The sequence below is a fragment of the Castor canadensis genome, chromosome 13 (genome assembly GCF_047511655.1).
Source record: "Castor canadensis chromosome 13, mCasCan1.hap1v2, whole genome shotgun sequence".
NCBI classification, from domain to species: domain Eukaryota; kingdom Metazoa; phylum Chordata; class Mammalia; order Rodentia; family Castoridae; genus Castor; species Castor canadensis.
Window position 1 is genome coordinate 113,756,460 of NC_133398.1, and position 24,732 is coordinate 113,781,191.

Genomic DNA, 24,732 nt, shown 5'->3' on the forward strand with positions numbered 1-24,732 from the left:
TGACCATTATTTGAGAGTACCTACTATTTGCCAGGCGCTGTGCTAACTGATTCTCTTAAGCTTTTTTCTCATTCTCAAATTCATTGCACAAGATAATCATCTTGTGCAGTGCTTGGTGCTGAGTGCTTGCTTAGTGTATACAACGTCCTGTGTTTGAGTCCCAGCACTACAAAAAAAAATTATCCTCACTTTCATTTTCAGATAAGGAAACTAAGACTTGAAGAAATGAAATAATTTTCCAAAGTGACCAGATGGGTCTACCTTTGTCATAAATAACCTTGCTAAATACAAATATTGTCCCCTTGGGTCTCTGAAACATTATTTGTCAATGAGCAGTCATATCTTACCTTCTACTAAGCACTATTGTGTCAGACTACCAACAAGTCTTTTTGTTGTCTGTTTGGTTGGGTTTTGTGGTGCTGGAGATCAAATCCATAGCTCATGCATTCTAGCTGAGTCCTCTAACACCCCAGTCTACCACAAGGTCTTGTGACCTCTAAGCACTTTCCTCTCTATTCTAGTCTGCACTCAGACATCAGAATACTATCACCCCAGGAATGATAGCCAAGCCACAATATCACCTGGCTACCCAGCAATCCTGGGTGAGAATCCCTGGTGTCATTAATCACCCTGTTTGATTTTCACACACACTAAAATTTTAGAACTGCTGTTGTATCATTGGTTCTCAGTCTTCACGTGGCTCACCCCCCAAAATGTGAGATCCTGTTTGTGGTGGGCTGGATAATGTTCCCTAACCCCCAAAGATGTTCCCTTCCTAATCTCTGAAAGCTGTGTTACTTTACATGGCAGAAGGCACTGTGTGGTTCTGATGAAGTTCCCTAAGAGGGGGACATTGTCCTGAACTACCCAGATGGCCCATTGTAACCATGAGTCAAATCATGAGAGGGAAGTGGGAGGGTCAGAGTCAGAGAAGGTGATGAGACAGGAGAAGCAGGTGGGGTGCAGTGAGCCAAGGAATGGAGGCAACCTCTAGAAACTGGAAGAGGCAAGGAAACGGGGTCTCTTCCTCCCTTCCAAAAGGAAGGGAGAACTGCCAACCTGCTTTAGAGTTCTTGCCTCCAGATTAAAAGAAAACACATTCATTTCTTTGAGCCACTAAATTTGTGATAACCTGTTACACCCCCAACAGGAAGCTAACACACTGTTTAAAGTCTTCAATAGCTCCCTATGGGATAACCCTGCTCACTTCACGCTGATCCCCCACCTTGAACTTTGTGCTGCAGTGGCACTGAACCAAGTCCAAATGTGTGGGCAAACTCCTACACACTTTCTTGGCCCAAACTTGTCTATATAAGGAACACCAAGTTTTCCTAGAAACAAGCCCAGATGTCTTTCCTTAATGGTAAGAGATGAAAACTGGAACCAATCATTCATAACCCTGTAGTGTGACTCAAAATATCTATAGAGTCATTCAGTCTGTGCCAAGTGGATCTATCTGTTGTCATTCCCATCTCATTCTACTGTGAATATCTGAAGCCAGCAGCACATGCCACTCACCCTTACGTCTACAATTGCGGTGCCTGCTCCAGGGAAAACACTTGCTAATCCAGAGTAGTGGCTGAGCCTTAGCTGTGTCTCAACACGCTCTCTTTAAGACAGATTTAGGAAAGTCTTATTGGACTATGTAAAGATAGGGACTTTATATCATTATAGCTTAAATCTTACATCCATGTTGTTTCCTATGTATCCTCAGTGATTAAAAAAACAGTGTCCCTCAATGCTAAGCTTTGCATATGGCAGATGGTGAAGGCTGTGAATGATCTATAGAGAAACCTGCTGAAGAAGCAAATTGGCCATAAATATTATTTTACATCAAAATTAATCCACCTATCAAATATGGATGGTCTTTTAAGCTCAGAGGACAATGTAGATATGCACCTTCTGGTATTTTCGATTTTTAAAACCTATGCGGAATTTATAATTCTATTCTGAAAGCTTACTATTCCAAAAAGGCAGACTTGTGACTGATACAAACCAGACTAAAGTCACTGAAGGAACACTCTGAACTCAGAAATGAGAGGAAAATAGCAATGCAGAATCAGTCTGAAGACTGTTTGAGGCCCTTGGTGTTCACAGGAAATTTAATAAGGCAAAATTAAAATGGAATAGTTGACTTAGACACAAAACTGGTTAGCATCCTAAGCACACTAAACCATAACTTTTGGGGTTCCCTCGTTGAACAAATAATTTCCGTTGACAAAAGATGAAAATCTGAAATTTACAGCACATAGTCACATGGTCCAAGTCCATAATTAATTTACCATGAAAGGGATGTTCTCTCCAAAAAGTAAACCTGAACAGACATTTATGATGTTTGGAGTCTAAATTACAGATTTGGGGAAATATTTCTTAACAATATTTTTAATTGCAAATGATGGAATCTGAACAGCACTACAAAATTTAGAAGGAATTCAGATCACTGGGGAAATCTGCAGATTCTCCCAGAGCTGGGCTTTGAGAGAACGAAGGGAGAGCAGACGTCAGTAAGCCTTGAGCATTGTGTTCTAGTACACTAAGCCATTTTCCCACAGAAATGACTGACATTTTCCCTGAAAATGGGTTGAAAGAGGTTCAGGAACTCTTCCTCCTCAGTGCTTCCCTATGCTGAGAGGGAAGGTGCACTGGAGCTTCTGTTCTCACACTGGAAACCACACTTCTCCTTTTCCCTCATCTCAGCACTGCAGGACTCCCACCCTCTCCACACCCACTGCCCTTGCCCTTCCACCATACTGCCCATGCCCTTCACCTTGTGTGAGCTGGTGTGCATGAGCGCACGTGACTATGTGTGCAAGTATGTGCCCTCTGACTACCATAAGCTCTGCACGAAGCTTTCCCTGAACACTAGAAGCGTGATCAAGTAGACTCCCACACTAAAATGAAGTTCCAATGACATGAAGATGGACAGAAGAAACAAACAGGACTGGATGCAGTAGTTCCCACCTGTAATCCTAGCTACTCAGAAGGCAGAGATCCAGAGGGCTGCATTCGAGACCATCCCCAGGCAGATAGCTCCTAAGACCTCATCTCAACCAAAAAGCTGAGCAGAAAGCATAAATAGGGGAATGGCAGTCCAGGCTTAAGCATGAGACCCCATCTCAAAAGTAACCCAAGCAAAAAGGACTGGGGGTGTGGCTCAAGTAGTAGAGCACCAGCCTAGCAAGGGCTAGGTCCTGAGTTCAAACCCCAGTACCCTCTCCAAAAAAAAGGAATAATTGAAATGGTGGGGGACAGTGTGCAAATACTGGAGGCTGGTAATTCAAACAGATATGTAGGGTGCAGATATTTGACAAGCTGGAATTAACTTGGAGAAACATGATATTGGGGAAAGGTGCTGCTTGGCAGTGAACTTGGACATTAGCTTACATTCTACTTCCTTACTTCTCTGTGTCTTTGATTTTCCTGGTTAGGATGAGGTAGCCTTCTGTTGGGTTGCCTTTTCAGTGGCTACCAAGTCAGAGAGCTAGCCTTTGGCAGTATTTGCTTTTAGGTTCTGGTAACAGAGTATGGACAACTGTTCATTGCCCTCTTATGGTTTCATTCCGGTTGGATTCATTAAGTATGAACTCTGAAAAAACAGAATGCTAACTGTGTTTACAATTAACTATGCAAATAAAGTGTGTTAACATTTTATTAAGTTCTATTAATATCTGCTAGAATGGCAGAAATGATACTTTGTTTAGCAAGGAATATTACCCCTTTCTGAATTCATGCTGGGTTACCTCCTCCACTGGTTATAACCTAGATACATAAGCATAAGGAAAAAGAGGTTTCTTACTCACTTTTGTGTTACCACTGTGGACCATACTGTCTGGCACAGAAGACTGCTGACAGACTGCTAAATAAATAGACTACATAGAAGATTCTAGAACAGTCATATCTGTACACTGTGATTTTGAGTTCCTATGCTTACTAATAGGAACGGGCATTAGTTGGGAAAAGCAAGGCATAAGAACATAGGAAACAAAATTGGCAAACAAGAAAGAAAAATTTTCTCAGTGTAAGTCAAGGTTAGCACCAGTGGTTCACACCTATAATCCCAGCTACTTGTGAGGTGCACAGAGATCAGGAGGATCACAGTTTGAGGCCAGCCTGGGCAAAAAGTTTGCAAGACCCCATCTCAACCAACACAAAGCGGAGTGTGGTGGAGGTTGCCTGTAAACCCAGCTTCAAGGAAAGTGTAAACAGGATGATCACAGGAGGCCAACCCAGGCAAAAGCATGAGATCCTATCTGAAAAATACCTAAAGCAGAAGATGCTGAATGTGAGAATCAAGTAGTAGAAAACTTGCTTGGCAAATGCAAGGCTCTGAGTTCAAACTCAAGTCCTGAAAAAAACAAGTAGAATGTCATGGTGCTGATGGGAGGAGAAATCTGACAAAGAGAAAAATCACACATATGTAATTACCATTGTAAGAACTTTCACAAATGCCACAATGCACCTCCACCTAGCACAACAATGAAAACAAATTATAAATAGTACATGCACCAAAAAACCCAAAGATATAAATGCTAAGGAAAACAACACAGTCCAGACATCTAGAAGGAAAATGGAACCTTTCATTTTCCAAACGTTTATTAAGCATATCCCATATACTTGTGGATCACCATTTACTGGATGCTGAAGGAGATAACATCATAAAACAAGAACAGAAATTATGACTCATGGGCTAAACTGAGCTGGGTTATTTCTTAGTGATGCTCTCTTAAAGATAGAAAGACCCAGTTTCTGTACTAAACGACTGGACAGTCAATAAAGGAGACAGACCTGATGATAGGCAGGTGGCATGAATCGTAAGTGAGGGAAAGAAGTAGGAAAATGTTAAGAGACCAGAACACACCACCCTTCTGGCATCAGGATTAGTTGGGATTAAAGGCAACTGCAAAGAAACAGATTTTTTAAAATATAGCTTTCCTGTTCTTCCCCATTTGCACAAAAAGCAGGGCATACCTTTACTAAGGTAGATGTGTTTTTTTTCTTTTCTCTACCAGGAAAGACAGGGGTTGATGGATGTAGACAGTTTTAGATTGTTATCAGCCAGGAGATTGCACCTGAGCAATCTACCTGGTGAACTTGACTCACCACCCTATGCTACTCTTCTGCCTTCCCACAATGTGCCATCCCTGGAGATTCAAAGTCCTTTCTTCTGTCTTGTGCCCTCTCTAAAAACTACTGTCTTTGTTGAAGATACCATGCAAGTTTGAATTCAGAGCCACTCAGAGATTTACTCATTCCCGAGCATCTCCCATGTATTTATGAAACAAACATGTAAGGTTTCTCTTCATTTTTCCTTTTATTCATCTTTCTTTAGCTACAGAGTTCTGTCCTAGATAAGAACTCTGAAAGACAAAGAGGAAATTGTTTTCCCTCCCCTACAGTAGCACAGAAAAAGACACATCAATCTGCAGAGTAAGGAAAGACTTCATGGAAAATGCTCTCTCAGCAAGAACAGTGGGCACCTGCTGAAATACAGCCAGCATTGTGACATGCATTCACATGGCCTGGGGACACAGCATATAGCAGACAGGGGCTGTAGTGGACCTCAGCAGAGGAGACCAATTCTCTTGTTGTGCTTAGAGCTGACTCTGGAAATACACACACTGGAATCTTAGTTGTCGCCACTAACCACAGGCTAAGGGATGGAAGTTAGTGGTTTGCTTGATTTTCAAATGTTTTTTTGAAAAGAGGAACTGCTATAAAAATGTATACAAAATCCCAGTCATACAAGAGATGAAAGTAGAGTGGCTCCTTTGGAACTGAACGATAGTGTGGATATGGACATCTGCCATGCCTCTCCACCCTCGGCCATCTTCACTTGGCAAGAGAATGGATTGTCTTCCTGGCCAACCAGAGGAGACAGTGACTGCTGAAAGAGCTTAGCTTGTGTGCTTTTCCATAACTTATTTCATACCTCCATGACAACTTTAACACAAGCAAGACCATATATCATCTCAAATGCTTTTTGCCAGGTCAGTGATCTCTCATGAAAATGAACTAAATGTCAATCAACTTTGAAAGTGAAAAGTTCAGCCAGATAGTATCCAGACTGCTGGCTTCTTTTTCCTTCCTTCCTTCCTTCTTTCCTTCCTTCCTTCCCTCCCTCTTTCCTCCCTCCCTTCCTTCCCTCTTTCCTTCCTCCCTCCCTTCCTTCCTTCCAGTTCAGCAAAACACTCTAATAACCATTCTTCTATTTTCCCAGCATCTGTAAGAAAGCTCAGATACCGACTTCTTTGGAGTTCACACAAAACAGAAATTCACAGAAGTCACCATTTCTGATTGATGCAAATGATTCTGCTGGGGAAGTTGACAGGACTTACTGAGGCCAAGCTCTGGCTGTGACTCATCCTCCTGTCAGGCCATGGGAGGCTGGAGCTTGGTTGCTGTCATTAAACCAAAGGAGGACTTAGAAGGGGGCTACTGGGGGAGGGGGCAGGGGGATAGATCAAGGGTGAGAGCAGGATTTTTTTTTAAGTTTAAGACAGGATAAAAGAGCAATTTAAAAATCATTACTTTTTAACAATGAACATAGCTATTATTCTGAGCCCCAAATCAGGGTTGTAATAGTAAAAAAGACAAAAGCATCGCAGGGAAAATTGTTGAAACAAATCTCTTTGTAGATGACAGTAAAAATCTCCTTGCAATTCCAAAGGTAAATGGCAATTAAGGAGTTTCTGTTAAGTGTTTATTGTTCACCTGTTACGTGGGTGGCCTTTTAAGTGACTTTCTTTTTAAAGGAAAAGAAAAAGGTTGTTCTCTTTGGTGTGTGAACTAAACATGATGCAAAAGCATGCGACATCAATTTCAAAATAATAATTGTCTTGATTTTCTAAGCCGATATGCTAATAACGACACTCTATTTCCTTTTTCAGCTCTTGTTTTCTTGGCTTATCACAGTTAACTATGCACCATGGCTCTGCAGGAAGACTGTAATGTAATTAAATCCTATTAACACATCAGGAATAAGCCCTTTTAATGGTCATACAGGCTTTGGGAGGCAGCTTGGATTTAATATCCTAAATTAAGCAAGTGTGAATGGGAAGATGAATCTTATTAAAAACTTAAATCTGATTGTATTTGAAAATTATTGCTTCCTTAATGTAATAAATTACCCAACACAGACTAGAACAAGTAATATGTCCTGTCTTCACATAACTCCACTTTATAACAAGTGACAAAAGAAATTATGTGTGACTATGGGGCAAAAAGAAAGGTCTTTTTATAAAAGTCATTTTGCATAATAAAACACCTAAATCATTTTAATAAACATGGGGGGTGGGGTGCAAATGACACACTTGGAGAGGGAGTCCTTTACCCTCTCCAGAAAGGGGATGTGGAAATATCAAGGTTAATGTTTTTTTTTTAAATTGCCATTCTGGCCAATTTGCTGTAAATTCTGAAAAGAAAAGCTGCTGCTTATGTTGTTGGTAACAAATTCCTCTCTCCAGAAGGCTACTGGAAATGCAAGCCACCTGCCATGCATTCTGCTGAGAAGGCTGGAGTCACAGTCTCTGAATACTAACGTGCACACCACACAGGCAAGAAAAGTTTGCATTGTCCCCACAGGGACACTTTAGGATGCCCCCTTTCCTGTCTTCATTGGGACCACCAGGCACCCACCACTCTCCCAACCCCTCCCAGCCCAGCTGACAACAGGCGTGCTTCCAGTCCATGTGAGTAGTGGGATGGTGTTCACCGGGAGACCCCTCCAGGAAGCATTTCTGTTGAAACTGCAGCAGGAATGCAAGACCTGTTCAATTATTTAAAGCAGACAAATGCTTCACAAAGTGTGTGTTTTAACTTAATCTGTTTTAGCCCAAACTGGTGAGGGTGCCTATTGCACTATGTATCAGAACATCATTTAGGCTTAGGTTTTATCCCTTTTATGACTTCCCTCTTTCAGTAGGCTCAGGAACACTAGCCACAGCTGATCTGAAAGGCAATGTCTCACCGGCAGATGGAAGTATTAAGCGGAATGCACCAGGCCAGCCTATGCAGTGGGCTCCATGTCTGGAGCCTGTGGGCTTACACGGTTTCAGGTCACGCTTCCACTCCATTTGAGGAGATTTCAATGCTCAGTTATTTGGCAAGTGTGCCCAAATGGCTCATTCAACATGATGATGCATTTAAATATTGTTTGGTGATGTGGAAGAGGTGACATCATCATAGGAATTCGAACCTTAGTTCACCCCAAATTTAATGCCTGCCAGCTCTCTCTGATTACCATGTTCCCCCAAGCCTCCTGCTGGAGTTTCCTCACACTCGCTGCCTACAAACCTTCCCTGAGATGTCTCTGCACCCATGTCATCCTGCTAGGCATGGAGAGTCTAGGTGGGAGCCTGGCTTTCTGGGAGCAGCTCAGCCTCATAGAGGTGTGGCTGTAGACAGGTTCAGCTGCTAAATTTCCCTGTGCCTCAAAAGCAAAATGAGCCCAGTCATGATCTAACCTACACCAAGGTTCACTAGAATGAGGCCCAAGAAACACTTAGCACGGTGTCTAGTCCTCCATGTTCAACAAACATTACCTCCCTTACCTCCATTGTGGACCCTTGAGGTTTTTGCCTGTCACCCCCCCTTCTCCATATTACCACATGCCTCTGCACAAGGACATGCTTATGCTACTGCATATACCATATCCTTAATTATGTGTCATAAGCCTTTTCTGTTGACTAGACATTCCCTAAGAGCTCATTTTGTCATCCAACAGGCTTAACACGGTACCAGATACATAGTAATCACTTCTAAGTATTTACTAACTAAACGCAAGAATTGATGAATAGATGGATTTAACAAGAGCTGAATTAAGCAGATAAGCCAAAATCACAAGGAGATCAATACAGAGATTGCAAGGTGGCCAAAGTTAGAAAATGGTGTTCAAATGTTAATAGGAATTGAAACAACCAGAATTTTCAATACATTGTTTGTGAGACTATGAATTGCCTCGGTAACTACAGAAAATTATGTAGAATCCCTAAAAAAGCTGAATATATACCTAGTCTGTAGCCTACAATGCTTCTATTTTATATACACCCAGTAAAAATGAATGGATGCATCCACAGAGCACACACGGAGCAGTCTTCTCAGCAACTTGATTCATAAAGCCCCAAGTTAGAAATGATTCGAGTCCATAGCAGAAGAATGGATTAAAAGTATTTGAGACACATTTATATGATAAGATAGTGCCTCTAGATTTAAAAAAAGAATAGTGACATTGGCCGCAATAGGGATAAACCCCTAAAAGTTTATGATGGGAGAAAGAAGGCTATAGTCAGTACAAAAAGTTGTATGTTATATGATTCCCCTTATATGAAACAAGCTCACCTGTAGTGCAAAATTCAGAATAGTGGTTACCCCACTGGGGTGTCAGAAATGTTCTACATCTTGATCTCTGAGTACAAACACTCGCACAATTCACGAACAATGTACTTCTTTCCAGTTAGTGTACTTTACTTTGTATAAATATTTTCTCCAAAAGATAAAATGGTAGTAAGGTTTCTGGCAGGCACATAAATTGGTACAACCGTCTGCACAGTCATCGGGAAGTTTATGTCAAAAGCATCCTAAAAGCCTTTATTCGAAAATCCCATTTCTAGGAATTTATCCACAGAAAAACATTGGACAAAGGCACAAAGATGTCTGTGCAAGTATTGCCCACCCAAGTCTGCCTGCCCCCCCAAATCTCTGCGTGCCCCTTGAAAGACAATAGTCAAGAGACAAGAGTTGGTAGGAAGGAGAGCAGGTTCATTCATGGACCAGCATCCTGAGAAGGGAGGGAGGAGCTACTGTCCTCAGAAAAACAGCATCTTGTGGAACTCAAGTACACTAACAGGCTTTAACATGGAGGGAAAGTACATGCCATGAAGACTCCACACTAAATGGGGTCTTGTCATCTCCAGGGGTGTGTCTCCTTTTCTTTGTCTCAAACATTGTAATTGACGTCAGCTTCCTGGGGTTAGGTCCTATAATTCTTTAGAAATTGTATTACTTTTGTACAGGTTAAGTATCACTTACACATTCTGATGTAATTTGAAGGTCACCAGATGTTCTGGGTGGTGTGAATCCGGAGAAAGAATATTTAGAAGTAGGTGGTGTTTTTCTTTAGGATTTACAATATTGAACAATTGGAGGAAGAAAAACTCTGCCAAGTACAATTTACAAGGAAGCAGTTGCTGTTCCGTAATGGTAGCTACCAATCTAATATTTATACTAGCAAAAATAGAAATACAAGTAGCTAATACATGAAAAAGCTGCCTAGTGAAACACCAGACACTTGGGAAGAAGTTGTAGGAATGAAATTTCTGACATGAGAAGGCTAGCTATAAAATGTTCAAGAAAAAGGCAGGTGGCAGAGCATTGTGTGTGGTGGGGTTTTATGTTGTTAACACAGAAATATACATACAGAAATACGTCGGTATACCCACATATATATTTGTCACAAAAAGGTCCCCAATGATATGCAGCAAAGTGTACAGAGGATTTTTCTGGATGTGATTCAGGTGATTTGGTGTGTTTTCATTTTGGCTGTATATTTAAGTAAATATATATTTGGGCACATGAGAAGATATGCAGAAGTGAAATAGGGTAGTCTAAGACCATGTTCAATAAAAGAAGACTGTACCTTTTTTGGAAAGTAATGGATTTTCCTTCCTGAAGTAGGGAGACTTCAGTCCTGAAGTAGGGAGACTTCAGTCCACCCTCTAGAAGAGGTTAGTCCTGCCTGATGACACCAACATGAACAGTCCCTGACCTATGCTACTTAAAATGATTTACCTCCCTGGAAAGCCTCTGGCACGGTTTGAATATTTGTCCTCTGCAAAGCTCATGTGGAAATTTAATTGCATTTTTAATAGTATTAAGAATTGGGATCTTTAGGTCATTGGGCCACAAGGCTCTGCCCTCACAAATGGATTAGTGCCATTGTCCTAGGAGTGAGATATCATGGCAGTGGGTCCCTCATGAAGGGATACATTTGCCTCGGTTAGTCTGTATCTCACTATCTCTTTGCACTTCTGCCATGAGATGTCACAGCAAGAAGGTCCTTGTCAGATATGGCCTCTTGATCTTGGACATCTCAACCTCCAGAACCACTAGGCTCTATTCATTATAAATTTCTCACTCTGTTGTACTCTCTTACTGCAGCACAAAACAGATGAAGACAGGCTGAAACAGGAAGCTGTATCTATTTGACCCTCCCTAGGGAACATGGTTAAGTAACTCATGACCTGCTAGAATCCAAAAACAGTTTCCATTTAGAGACTTAAATTTTAATTGGATGCCATTAATGAACCCTAAATAAATATTTAATTGTATAATTAGCCAAATCTCCCCAGTTCAAAATATAGTTTTACCTGCATGCTAAGGAGTCTCCTTGGTTTTCACTCCAGATTTTGGGAAGAAAATGTTGGAGAGATGGAAAAACACACATAACACAGAGATGGACACAGAGAAAGACCAAGAGAGAGAGAACTCCTTCTCAGTCATTGCCATTGAAAAATCTGGTCTCATTTTTGGCATTGCCAGTTGATCATTCTTTGCTCTAATTATTTCTTCTTCTTTCTCTTTGATTTTCTATTGATTCTCAATAGTTGGATGAAAAGTAACCAAGTTTCCTTCTGCGTTTTTCTCAGAGTGTATTTATTGCAGCTCAAGGTCTAGGAATTTTTCCAGTCTTGTGCAATCCACTGGAGTGCCTCATCCCATGTTGTGTGGCTGACACCACACCACACTTCACACACATACACACACACACACACACACACACACACACATACACACAAACACACACACACTTCTTCCCCAATGTGCTATTTCAAGTCACAGTTTGTGTTTTTATATTACTATTTTCATTTTGAAAAACTACTTTGAAACTTACAGAAAAGTTGCAAGTTCAAAGAACTTTTCCTTGAATGATTTTATAATAAGTTTCTGACCTATTACTCCAACACCAGAAAACATGTGTTTCCTACAGACACATTTCCCTGCATGACCCCAAAAGCAAGAGATTGACATCAATACATCATCACGATCTAATCCTCCCATGCCCCATCAAGAGGACCAGTTGGCCCAATAAGGTCCTTCAGATCAGAAGGTAAAGCTGAGAACAACCCTTGTGCATAGCATTTTCTTGTCCTGTCTCCATGTCTCCTTCAGTCTTGCAAAGTTTCCAGTCTCTCCATTGATGCTCATGAGGTTAGCCATTTTGGAGATGGCAGCCCCCTCCATCTGGGTTTTTCTGGTGTTTCTCAGATTATGCATCTATGGCAAGAATATCACAGAATCGATGTGTTCTCAGGGCATCCTACCAGGGGGCATGCAATCCTGACTGGTCTTCTCAATCAGATTCACTTTGAGCTCTTGAATAAAGGGGTATCTGCTAGGCTTCTCCACAGAAGCTACTCTTTCTCCCTTTTTAAATTAATAAGTATCCTGTGGAGAGATATTTTGAGACTATATAAATATCTATATTCCCTGATTAAAATTAGAAATACTGCTTTGCTTATTTATATGTGTATAGACCCATAGTTTCCTATTTTATTCAATGGGTTATAATCTTTTTACTATCATAATTTATTTTAACACTTACATTGCCTAGAAACAAATTTGTGGGAGCTCCTCTTAGCTGATGTGTATACCTGTGTGTGTGTGTGTTTGATCACTTCTTCACTTTCTGGCACAATATTAGGTTCCAGGTCATATTCTGTTTCCCTTTCCTATTCTAGGATCAGACTTTTTTTCCAAGGTGTTCTGGCTCCTTTTATCCAAGAATAATATTAGAAAACAAGATCCGGCTACTTGGTGCATTTGCTAATTGGGGTAAAGCTTCTGAGTTCTCTCAATAGACAGAGCTATGGGATCTATGAATAGACACATATGTATTTGTGAATGTACATTTCAAAAGCACATCAATGTCTGTATTATTTCTGTATTTATCTATGAGTTCACACTAGTAATTCCAATTTCAACCCAATACCACAAGGTTCACTCTAGTGTTCTCCCTTTCATATGTGTCTCTTTTCTCCCCAAAAGTGAGAAATGTGGATCCCATCATCTTTAAAATATTTATCATTGTGACCAATCATCCTAGATGTAACTGTCCCATCATCTCAGCAGTCATCATTTCTCCTGTATGAAACACTTCTCAGCCAGCTCAAGCACTGACCTCACACAGGGCACCAGACAACCTTCATGTGCTGCCTTGCTCACTCTGTGTGGCTCTGACACCACCTTGTAGACTCCCCAGGATGACACCCTCTCCACTCTGCTCATGGCACACCTGCCCCACTTTCTTGTTTGCTCTGTGGCCCGATTAGTTTCAAGACTGATGTGTTCAGATATGAATGGAGAATAAATGAAAGGAAGGGAATGGACAAAGAAAAAGAATCATGACATATTTTAACAAATTGTAACTATTTCTTCTTATTCTTCTACTTAATTCTCCAATTAAATGTTTATTTTTCTAAGTTACAGTTAGATGGGAACAAGAAGTTCTGGTATACTATTGCACAGACGGGTGACTGTAAATATCAGCAATGTTCTAGAATTTCAAAAGAGCTAGAGGAAAGGATTTTTGAAAATTGTCATCATAAACATGTCTTGAGATTTGATTTAAATCAAATTAAACATGACACAATGTATACATGCATTGAAACACCATGTTACCCCACTAATAGGTGTGATTTTATGTCTTATGTGCCAGTTAAAAATAAATTTAACTTGCCCCATGGTTCTGCACAAGGAGACAGCTTCCAGACATTGTGTGCCATCAGCAACACAATCATTCCCTGGAGCATTTCCTGTGTAGGTACTCAGACTTAAATACTCTTTCTTTTTTTAGGATAATAATCTGTATCCATTTAGATGAGAGGGTATTCCTTCCAACAATTTTAAACCCTCTAACATTCCTTCCTCCCATCTCCAGCTCCACAGATACAGATGTAGAGGATATAGATACAAATGTGTGTGTTGTGTTATTTCACACAAGCCTGCTGATGAATTTGTGTTGTTTCTATCACACTCAACAACATGTCTGTTCATAAGCAGCTACCTACCCAGGGATGAGAGCAGGACTGACCAATGCAATTGCCAATAGAGGTACATAGTATTAAACAAGTCACTACCATTCTAAACACCGGAGTCCTTGTCCCCGGGTCTGACTACATCAGTCACACATACTCAACCTCAGTCCCATTCAGAGCAATTCTTGTGGCTTTCAATGATGCCTAGTGAAGCTTATTAAACCTTGTCCTTCCATAAATACCTCCACATTTACTGTCCTGGTAGGAAAGTTTTGTGATACAATTTGCATGTATTGGACCCCACTGGCTAGCCATCCATTCTGAGGTGACTGTCATGCTCAGCAACACTTCACCTGTATGAACCATAGATCCTTTATTTGTGGCAAAACTTAAAAGTCTATGGGACAAACAAAAGCCCAGAAAATGAGCTTTTGGAACACAGTAATTTACACATATGTTGCCAGGGCAGAGCACAAACATATCCTACAGAACCTTCAGGTCAGCCTTTGATAAGACAGAGGACAAGTTTTATGTGAGAAATACTCAGCTTTAAAATGTTGATGACAGACCTTGTTCTGTACAATGAATGTCTCACTGAAGTACTGTGTGCAGAGTTGCCCAGTTTCCAAGCTGACAGGGCTTGTGCCTGCACATTTTCTCTTACCTATGTTGCACTCTGGGAGGGAAAGCCCATCATCCCAAAAAGCTTGCTCCTGTCATAGCCACCCACATTGCCACTAACTATTTCTGGTTGATCACCTCCAGACACAATTGGGAGCTGGAGGTGTGGCTCAATTTTGCAAGTGCAAAGCCCTGAGTTCAAACTCCAATCCCACCAAAAAAGAGAGAGAGAGAGAGAGAGACCTTACAAAAACCCAATCAGCCTAGTTTCCCCATTTGGTTCTTCAAAATGCAATGTAGAATGTCATTCAATTATGAGAAGAGGAGGCCATCATGTACACATATACACACACATATACAAATGTACATGACCACACAAACACACAGGGATGCGTGCTCATCCACACACATGTACTCTCGTGCACACACATACATGCATGTGTGTATGTGTGCATGTGTGAATGTGTGCACATGTGCATGTGTATATGTGTGTGAGTGCTTGCATGTGTGTATATATGAGTGTGTGCTCTGCACTCCATTTTCATAAAAGGAAGAAGACACATTTTTCTACGTAATTAAGAGCATGGGGACCTTCACTCTAGTTTTATGACAATATAATCTCTAAGAAAGTAATAAATTAATTACAAATTTCAAAAAAGAGAAAAGCTGCCTTTCCATTATCAACACCAGTGCATTCTATGTTTTGTCCATCTCAGTGAATCTGTATCTTGGTGTCATAGGGAGGAGTCATTTGGATAAACTTAAAGACAGTGACTATAGTCCTGCCATATGCATTTCTCAACCACAATCATCCCCTCTAAAACCCCATTCCACCATGCAGGTTGCCTGTTACCCCTGTGTCTCTCATACCACCATTCCACCTGCTCGCACTGTTACTGGGAGCTGGCATTTCACTGATCCCAGGGTCCTGCAGCTTGGAGGGTTTCGTAGCCCCAGCAGAAGAGGGAGAGGAGAACTTGTGTTTGGTAAGAAAGATATCAGGGAAAAAATAACCTAGCCTTGGCTGTTCTGCATGCTAGCAAGACCTATTCCTGGCACCTCTGCTTGCTATCAAACACTTTTATTGATCCTCTTCCATCTCCTGACCAAGAAAGGGCTTTGCATTAATTTTAACCTAATGTCATCTGTATAAACCTATGAGGGGAGGGGACACAAATGTCCTGAACCCTACACACACTGCACCTACATACAAACGTGATAAAATTTAATTCATCATCTTTATTTATCAGTGAGAGATTAGCAACAAGAGCAAATAATAGAATAAGTACAATATGCTATGATAGAAATTACTTAAAAGAGGGATTTTAAAAAATATTTTCAGATGCCTGTTGATTGTGGGTAACTGAAACAGTCTTATCCAGGGAACTCTGCTCCTGCAAGCTTTGTGTGAGTCCTGTGAGCCAACTACCATTGTCTAGAGACAACCCACCAACTGAACACAGCAACAGATACTATGGGATCCTGCTCCTGCTGGCTTGACCTGCCTTTCCTGGCATACTCAGGCCTCACAGCCCTGAGGGCTCCTTAGGGTCCAGCACTGATATACCCTTTTTTCTTGCACACACACACACACACACACGCATGCATACACAAGCACACACATGCACACACACTTGCAATCTGTTGTACAGCTTTTAGTCTGCCCATTTTCTTTCCCTAGCCAACTACACTGCTAACTTTCAACTGAAAGTAAGGCTCATTCAATAGAACACAAAGGAATTGAGATTGTCCTTGTTTGTTGTAGAAGTTGGAAAGCAGTAATTAGGGTCCCTAAAAAGAATCCTGAACTCTGTTGCCCTTGGAATATCTGCTGTGTGATCACAGTACATCTATCTGAGAAATGGCCATGAGAAATAAGAAAAGATGCCTTACCCTTGACCTGCTAGTCCAAAGTAGTCAGTAGAGCTATGTGGTAACCTAATTAATGAGTGATCAATAAATACAAAGAAAATTATGTAAATGCAAGATTCACAATGTTGAATGAGAATGTGACTTGCTTAACATCACCCCAAAGCACAGGTAAAAATAGACAAATGGAATTCATCAGACTACGAAGCTTCCACCAGCAAAGGAAACAATTAACAGAGTGAAGAGGCCAGCGACAGAGTGGGATAAAATATTGCAATATTGGATAAGGGGGTTCTATCAAAAATATACAAATAATTCAAACTACTCAATAATAAAATAACAACAACCTTATTCAAAAATGGGTAAAGTTTCTGAACAGATATTGCCCAAAAGAAGACACAGAGATGGCCACAGATATATATATATATATATATATATATGGCAAATGTTCAACATTTCAATAATCACAGAAAGAAAAATTGAAACCACAATGAGATAGCATCTCACACTTGTTCTATTGACTGAAGAAGAAGAAGAAGAACAAGAAGAAGAAGAGGAAGAAAGAGGACTGAGCATGTGGGAGGCCCTGAGTTCAATCCTCAGCACCAAAAGAAAAAGATGAAAGCTAACTACTGCTGATGACAACATGGCAGAAAGGGAGCCCTCGTACACAGCTGGTGGGAATGGAATTCGGTACAGCCATTCTGGAAGACAGAATGGAAATTCTTCAAAAAACTAAAAATATAAATACCATACAATCCGACAATCCCACTAAAGGAATCAAAACCAGTATGTCAAAGAAATGCCTGGACTCGTGTTCACTGCAGCATTACTGAAACAGCCAAGGAATGAAAGCATTGAGGTGCCATTGACGGCTAACCTTGGGTAAACTTGGGCATAGAAAAGTGGTGTAGCTCGCAGTAGAGCACTATTCCATCTTTAAAGAGCAGGAAATGCTGTTGTTTGCCATGGAAAACACTCAGGCACAGAGAGACAAATACTACATCATCTTATTTATATGCAAAAATCTAAAAATGCTCAACTCATTCAAGTGGAGGATAGAGTGGTAGTTACCAGAGGCTGGAGTTGGGTTGGAAAGGAAAGGGTACAAAGTTTTAAGTTGGTAAGAACAGTTCTGGTGGTCCATTGCACAGCATGGTAACAATATAGTGAATATCTCAAAATAGCTAAAGAACATTTTAAATATTTTCACCACAAAGAAAGGGTAAATATTTATATTAATTAGCCTGATTGATGATTCCACAGTGTGTACATGTATCGAAAGAATCATCACATTTGTGCCCCAGGAATATATACAATTGCCCTCAGTCATTTAAAAACAAATTAAAATTTAGAAAGAAGAAACTGGAATTGTAAACACACAGGAGTCACGCATGCATCAATCTGCTTAAACAATAATTGTATAAGCGTGGATGGCATAAATTTATTTCTTTCATAAGAGTTGAAATGTACCTAGCAGGTTGGAGTCTTCTCTCAGGCAGAAATAAATATGCGTCAGGAGTCATTGATCAGAATTGGGCTCAGTTCTTCTGCTTTTACCCCCACCTCCATTCATTCCCCAATGGGTAGTATGCACTAGGCTGAGCTGCTCATACGGGGGAATTTCTGGCATACTGTTTAACTCTGTGTGTGTTTCCAGCTGAGAAATAGTAAACAATATCTGTATTATTTTGAGAAAAACTCAGCCTGGAAATACTGACTTTAGTATAAAGTCAATCTAAGGAGGGTTTCATTAGTGATACAGCAAAGGTGTCAAGGTGGAGGGGTCCCTACCTGAGGCAGCTTCATGCTACAGACCCCAAAGGCAGGGCTACAGTGCAGAACTGCGGGAAAGGATGCTTCCCTGCCCACTTAGGCCTGTGGACAGAGGAGGCTAGTGGTGATTTCTTCAGCTTGTACAAACCTTTCACCTAATGGCCGGGGGCTCTCTTTGCAAATCTTCACACCTAAACCCAATCTGCCAGTCAACTTTCAAGGAAAGAACTATCAAAAGAATATGCTTTTTAAAGAAAACAGCTACATCATATCACGAGAAAAATGTCACCTTGATTCCTCTGAGGCCTCATCAATTCTCCATTCTGCTCTCTGCTCCTTATTAATTATCAAATTTTATTTATGCTTTAGTTATTCAGATAGTCTGCTAAGTTCTTATGAAAACAAGGAAACATGTTTTTTTTACATTTACCAAAATCTGCTGTTTCTTTTCCCTCAGAAGCCCAGAGAGTGAGTTCTTGTGACTTCTTCGGTGGATGACAGATTTCGATCTAATTAATCCAGAGCCCCGTGCATAGAAATGACTGCAAAGAAAACATGTCTATTAACAAAAAGCAGTGATCACTGGTAGGCGCAGGGCCAGTGACTCAACATAAGCCATGTACTGATGCCTACAACTGTCTCTGTGCCATGTGGGTTCTGCTGTAGCCTTGAATTTGATCCAAAGAAAGGTTAAAGGATGTCAACCTTAACTGGGGTTTAATTGATACTGGTAAGAGGTTTTAAATAAAGAAACAGTGTGTGCACAATTTGAAATAAGGAACACGTCAGGCTCTCTCTATCCTCCCTGCTTGATGACAATTCAGTTACAGCCAGATAATCATATTGGTTTTCAAACTCAACTTTCTTGAATATGATTTTGGAGGGATGTTGGGTTAACATGTTGGACTGAATAGTCCTCCATCAGTCTGTGGCTAGGCTGTCTTTGTCACAGTGTCATTCCTTACATAAAGCACAGATAGAAATCAAGTCACTCTTCCCTCTGTATCTCCTGTTCAGATATTTGTCCCTTGATCACCAAAGTCAAAGGTCTTAGCATTATCTTGACTCCTCCAGCTTTCTAATCCTCCACTCACCCCAGAAATTCATAAATTCTATCTCTCATATACATCCACTTCTCTCCCTCAACCAAGGGAAAGCCCTCATTTACTCACCCCTGACTCAAAGTCTTCTAGCCAGAATGCTCACCTTCCAACCTTCCCTCTAAACTTCTGAACACTCCTATCTAAAAGCCCTGGTGGTTGTTCTGAATCTCCAGAGGCAGAATTAGATTCTGGAGAGGTACCTGACATTCAGATCCTCCTCCAGTATGGTCTCATTCCTGCCTTTTGTCCCAGCTACCTGGGCATCCTATCCTCCCCAGGTGTGCACATGTCTCTTTGTCCTACTCCCTGTGCTTAAAACGTTCTCAGCACCAACTTTTTTTTCCTTTTTAATTTTTTTATTTTATTATTCATATATGCATACAAGGCTTGGGTCATTTCTCCCTCCTGCCTCAGCACCACCTTGAATTTCCCTGAAAGTTAAAGGGCTCAAATCTTACTTTCCAGGAAGCTTTTCCACCCTTGAGCCCCTCTTTCTGTGCTTTCCAAGCTACTTGTGTTATAGTCTGTTATAACACTGGTCTGATGCATTGGGCTGTGTATATGTCTGCTTCTCCATCTTGGTTATGAGTACACATCATACCTATTCATCTCAGTTAAGGACAATTATGCCATTTATCTTGATACAGCTGGCCGCCCCATAGTGCTGGGTCTGACTCTGTGTGGAGGGTAGAGTTCACAGAAGAGCACATCCCAGTCCTGTGAATAGGCTGACTAAAGGCACACTGATGACAATACCTCTCCCACGATGGAGAGGAGACATCTGCTCTGCACCCAGGAGATGGACCCAGCTCCAACCATGTGTTTCTCATAACAATTTGCAATGACAATAGCTAATTTTATTGAGTGCTACATTTTGCTCACCACTTCACAGTCGTGATTTCATTAATTATTTGCAAGATTCCATAGGGTGAATATGTCTCTCTTCTTTTATTCTTTTGCCTAGGACTTGGCACATATTAAGGAACAACAAACATTGTTGATGAGTGAGTGGTATGTGTATATAGCATTACCTATACTTTACAGATAGAGAAACAGAAATGTGGGGAGGTTAAATATCTTCCCCACATGCTGTAGGTGGGGTTGTGTCCACTCCAAATTCATATGTTGAAGCCCTAATCTCCAATGGTGCTAAATTTGGAGATAGGATTTTAGAAGTATTTAAGATTGAATGAGTGATAAGGGCCTGCTAGAACTGATGATGTAGAGAAAAGAGTGAAAGACAGAGAGACAGAGGCAGACAGACTACTTCTACACCCATACCCAGAGAGAGAAAGAGAAACAGAGAGTGAAACCTCTCGTGTAAAGGCTGTGTGAGCATTCACCCAGCATTGAGGAATGAGACAACCATCTGCAAGCTAGAAAGACCCAGCACAATGATTTTGACCACGCTGACAACGTGACCTTGAAATTCCAGTCTCTGGAATAGTAAGGAGCAAATTTCTGTCACTTGGGCTGTGCAGCCTATGTTGTGACAGCCTTTGATGACTTATATGATGCCTACTTAGGCAATTGAGAAATGGAAGATGAAGATTTTAATGTTGATTAGCAGGTTTCAGAACCTTTATCTAGCCACCATACTGCATTTATCCAACTGTAAGCTGTGGTGCATTAGTGGGACTGAATTGGATGTAGTGGATCACAATCAATATTCATTTTTAAAAATGAAGGGACAGGAATGGAATGGACAGGAATGGGATGGGATGGGATGGGATGGGATGGGATGGGATGGGGTAAAATAGAATAGAATAGAACAGACTAGAATAGAACAGAACAGAATAGGAGATGAACCATGTGTGAGTGTATCACACATAGAAAAAAATGAATATTGTCTTATAAAACTTTTGCTCCCAGAGTATATACAAGAGGTGTGGAGGGGGTATATCTACTAATGTAATATATATTTATTAGTGTGAATTGTAGCCAAAATAATTCTATAAACTCCTTAGGTTTTGCTATACTGACTCAGAAACAAACCATTCATCCTACTTCCTGTCAGACCCTTTCTGATGTAAGGAAGCATTGGCACCACAGGTGAACCCCAGGATTTATATTGCTAATGAAATTTCCTCTTAGGTACACCTTGTCACTTAAGCTCTATACAGCCCCTCCCCTCCACACAAATGCACATTGTTATTTCATGCCCAGGGTTTCCCCTTACAACAGAACTTGGAAGCCGAACCACAAGCTTGAGTGTCCATGCTCACACCATTTCCTCTGACTCTTAGCTCACTCTGTACCCCTGTGGCATTCGTCTGAGGGCTCTTCCATTGTGAGAGCACGTTAAATGCATGTTCAATACGTTCAACTGATGGATCTATCAAGTAGACTATGTCCATTCTTGTTTCCATGGTAGGCACCAGTAACCCACCATACATGCCTGGAGACTACAAACAAGAAATTCACTCTCAGAGAAGCATGGACTCCACCATGGTGTAATGAAGTAGCATTGGCTCCATTTCTGGGAAACTTGGGTTTTAATCCTGGAATTGCAAATGATTGGATGTTTGTAATGCTGAGATAGTGAAGACATCTGTGACTTTCTTTCTGGCTCAGTCTTGATCTCTATGTGGTAGTGAGGCCCATTAGTTGTGGCAGGGGAGGACACCCACCCAGGAGGGACAGGCATGGTGCCACAGGTACAGTCAGCTCAGGACCTTGACTGAGTGTGAGTAGCTATCACTGTAAAAATGGTCTGTGCTCTCGAATGGCAGCTTAAGGCGAGCTATCTACTGGTCAGAACCATGGACAGTTCTAAGCGACTCCTTTGATCTGTGTCCAGTCTCAGCACCCTTGGATTGTGCCCTTATGATGTAGGATCCACTCCATACAGGTTCCTCCAACTGAGGTATTTTCCAATGACAGAAACCATGCAACTCTCCACCCAGGGATCCCTTCTTCCAATGTACTGAAATATTGCCTCTTCTTCTGGGTGTATATGGACTCCCCATATGAGGGGAAGGGAGAAGAAGGGGGGAGTTCAGCTCTTACCCCACCCTTTGATATGGCATCATCCTTTTCCAATGTCCTACACCCTCTGTGTCTGAGGTCAGAACATAACACAGGAAGACGTGAGGAGAGATATTCTAATGTAAGTTGTAATTATCGCACTTTTGACTGCCTGGCATATGTTTCATCTTTCACCAGCTACTTCTACCCTCGCAGTAGGTGTATTAGTCAAGTTTTCAATGCTAGAATGGAATGTCTGAGACAACCTACTTAGGAAAACAGAGTTCCTTTAGCTTTCGGTTTGGAAAATTGAAGAGCATGGCACCTGCATCAGCTCAATTCTGGTGAAGCCCCCCAGCTGCTTCACATCATGGCAGGTGGCAATGGAGGAAGAATGTCCAGAGCAGGAGAACACATGGCAAGGCAGGAAGCAAAAGCTGGGTGTGGCCAGGTTGACCTTTTTACAATAACCATCTCATTAGAACCAACTCAAGGTCCTGCAGGGAGGACCTTAATTCCTTTCAAGGGCAGCATCCTCAGCTGACCTAAGGAACTCATGGTTATGGCGTGGCTCCTGAATGTCTTCCAAAGGCCTATGTGCTAAAGTCCTGGTTTCTAAACTGTGGTGCTATTTGGAGATAGCAGAATCTTTAGTAGGTGGGGCCTAGTAAAGAAAGTTAGGTCATTGGGGTATGCCTTGGCAGGGAATATTGGGGATCTAGCTTTCTCTCTCTCTCTATTTCTCTCTCTCTCACTCTCTCTCTCTTTCTCCTTTTCTCTCTCTCTCTTTCAGAGATGCCATGAGGTGAGCATCTTTGTTCCACAATAGGCTCTCTGCTTCACCACAGACCCAAAGAAACAGAGCAAAGTTACCACAGTCTGAAGCCATGTGCCAAAATTAATTTTTCCTCCTTTTAAATTGTCTATCTCAGCCATTTTGTCACAGTGATAGAAAGCTGATGGCACAACTTCTCATTAGGTCCCATCACCTCCCAATAGTGCCACCCTGAAGATCAAGCTCCCAACATATGGACCCCTGAGGGACCATCCACATTCAGTTGTAGCACTGTGCTATGTGAATTTACCAAGATGGCTCACAGCCCCAGGTAAGGGGGCAGATATGTGACCCAAACTGGCCAATCAGATGCTGCTTTTTTAGAATCTGAAGAGTTAGAATTCCTTCATGACTCCATAACCCTTTGAGCTCACAGAACAATTGGGTGTGTCCCTCTAGGAAAACCTTCTAGAGCTGCCTGGTTCCTGTCTGCTCCAAATGGGGTTCTTTGATTTCATGAACAGCCACATTATCTTTGTACAAATACAACTTCTACTTTAATAGAAGCATCAGCTTCTATAGCTTCTAACCAAAAATTCCCAACAGTTTCATCTACAAAGAACAAAGCCCTGAGGGCTTGGGATTGGAGGATTGAGAAGGCAGAGGATAATAACCTCAGACTAGTAATTAACCAAGTCCAGCAACAGGATTTGAACCAAGACTGTCATACTTATTTCTGTATGCGGACACACAGTGCACGTGCTTTGTGAGTGGTTGCTACTTACTTGTGCCCATTCCATTGAAGCACAGGTAAAACAGTATTAAGTGAGGATAGCAGGGAAGAGAGTGAAAGATGTCTTTGAAACATATTGTAAACAGTATAAATTTTGGAGGAAAGAAACAGCTCTGAATGAAATTCCTGTTTCCTCATCACCTCTCTCTTCACCCCTCTCTCTCCTCCTTCATACCTCCCTCACTTTTATCAACAAGTTCCAGAGCCTCATCTCTGTCTCACATTTGGCATGGCAAAAATTCAGTGTCTGATATGCTGCAGAGAAAAGCTTCAAAGCAACATAAAAATAAAACCAATAAAAGTAGACTTTTTCAAAGAATCCCTAAATTCTGATCCTTTCAGATATTCCCCTAACTCCAGTTAATAAAAATAGTGGTAGTTAATAAAACATTCCATCCACTCCTTTTCAATGCTACCTATTATCCTTGAATGCTCAAAAGCCCCAGGTTCCCAGCTGGGTCTAAATGTTTCACAAAACATCCACAAATTGTTTTGAAGCTGTGAGACTCCCACAGCATGTCTCCCCAGAAGCTGTAAGGGAAGAAAATCCACCCTCTCTTTCTGATGGAAAATCAGAATTCACCAGAGGAAACATAAAGAAACCACCAGATAAAGGTTTAGTCTCATTTTGTAACTTCAACCTGTAATCCAAGCTTCACCTCTCACCTGGGCAGAAGCCTTCTGTCCCAGGAGAAGAGCCTCAGCCTACTTTCTCTGTCAGTTGTATTTTCAACTTTTTCTTTATAACTACAAATTTGATTTTAGAAAAACAGTTCCATTCTCCAACATGCTGTAGGG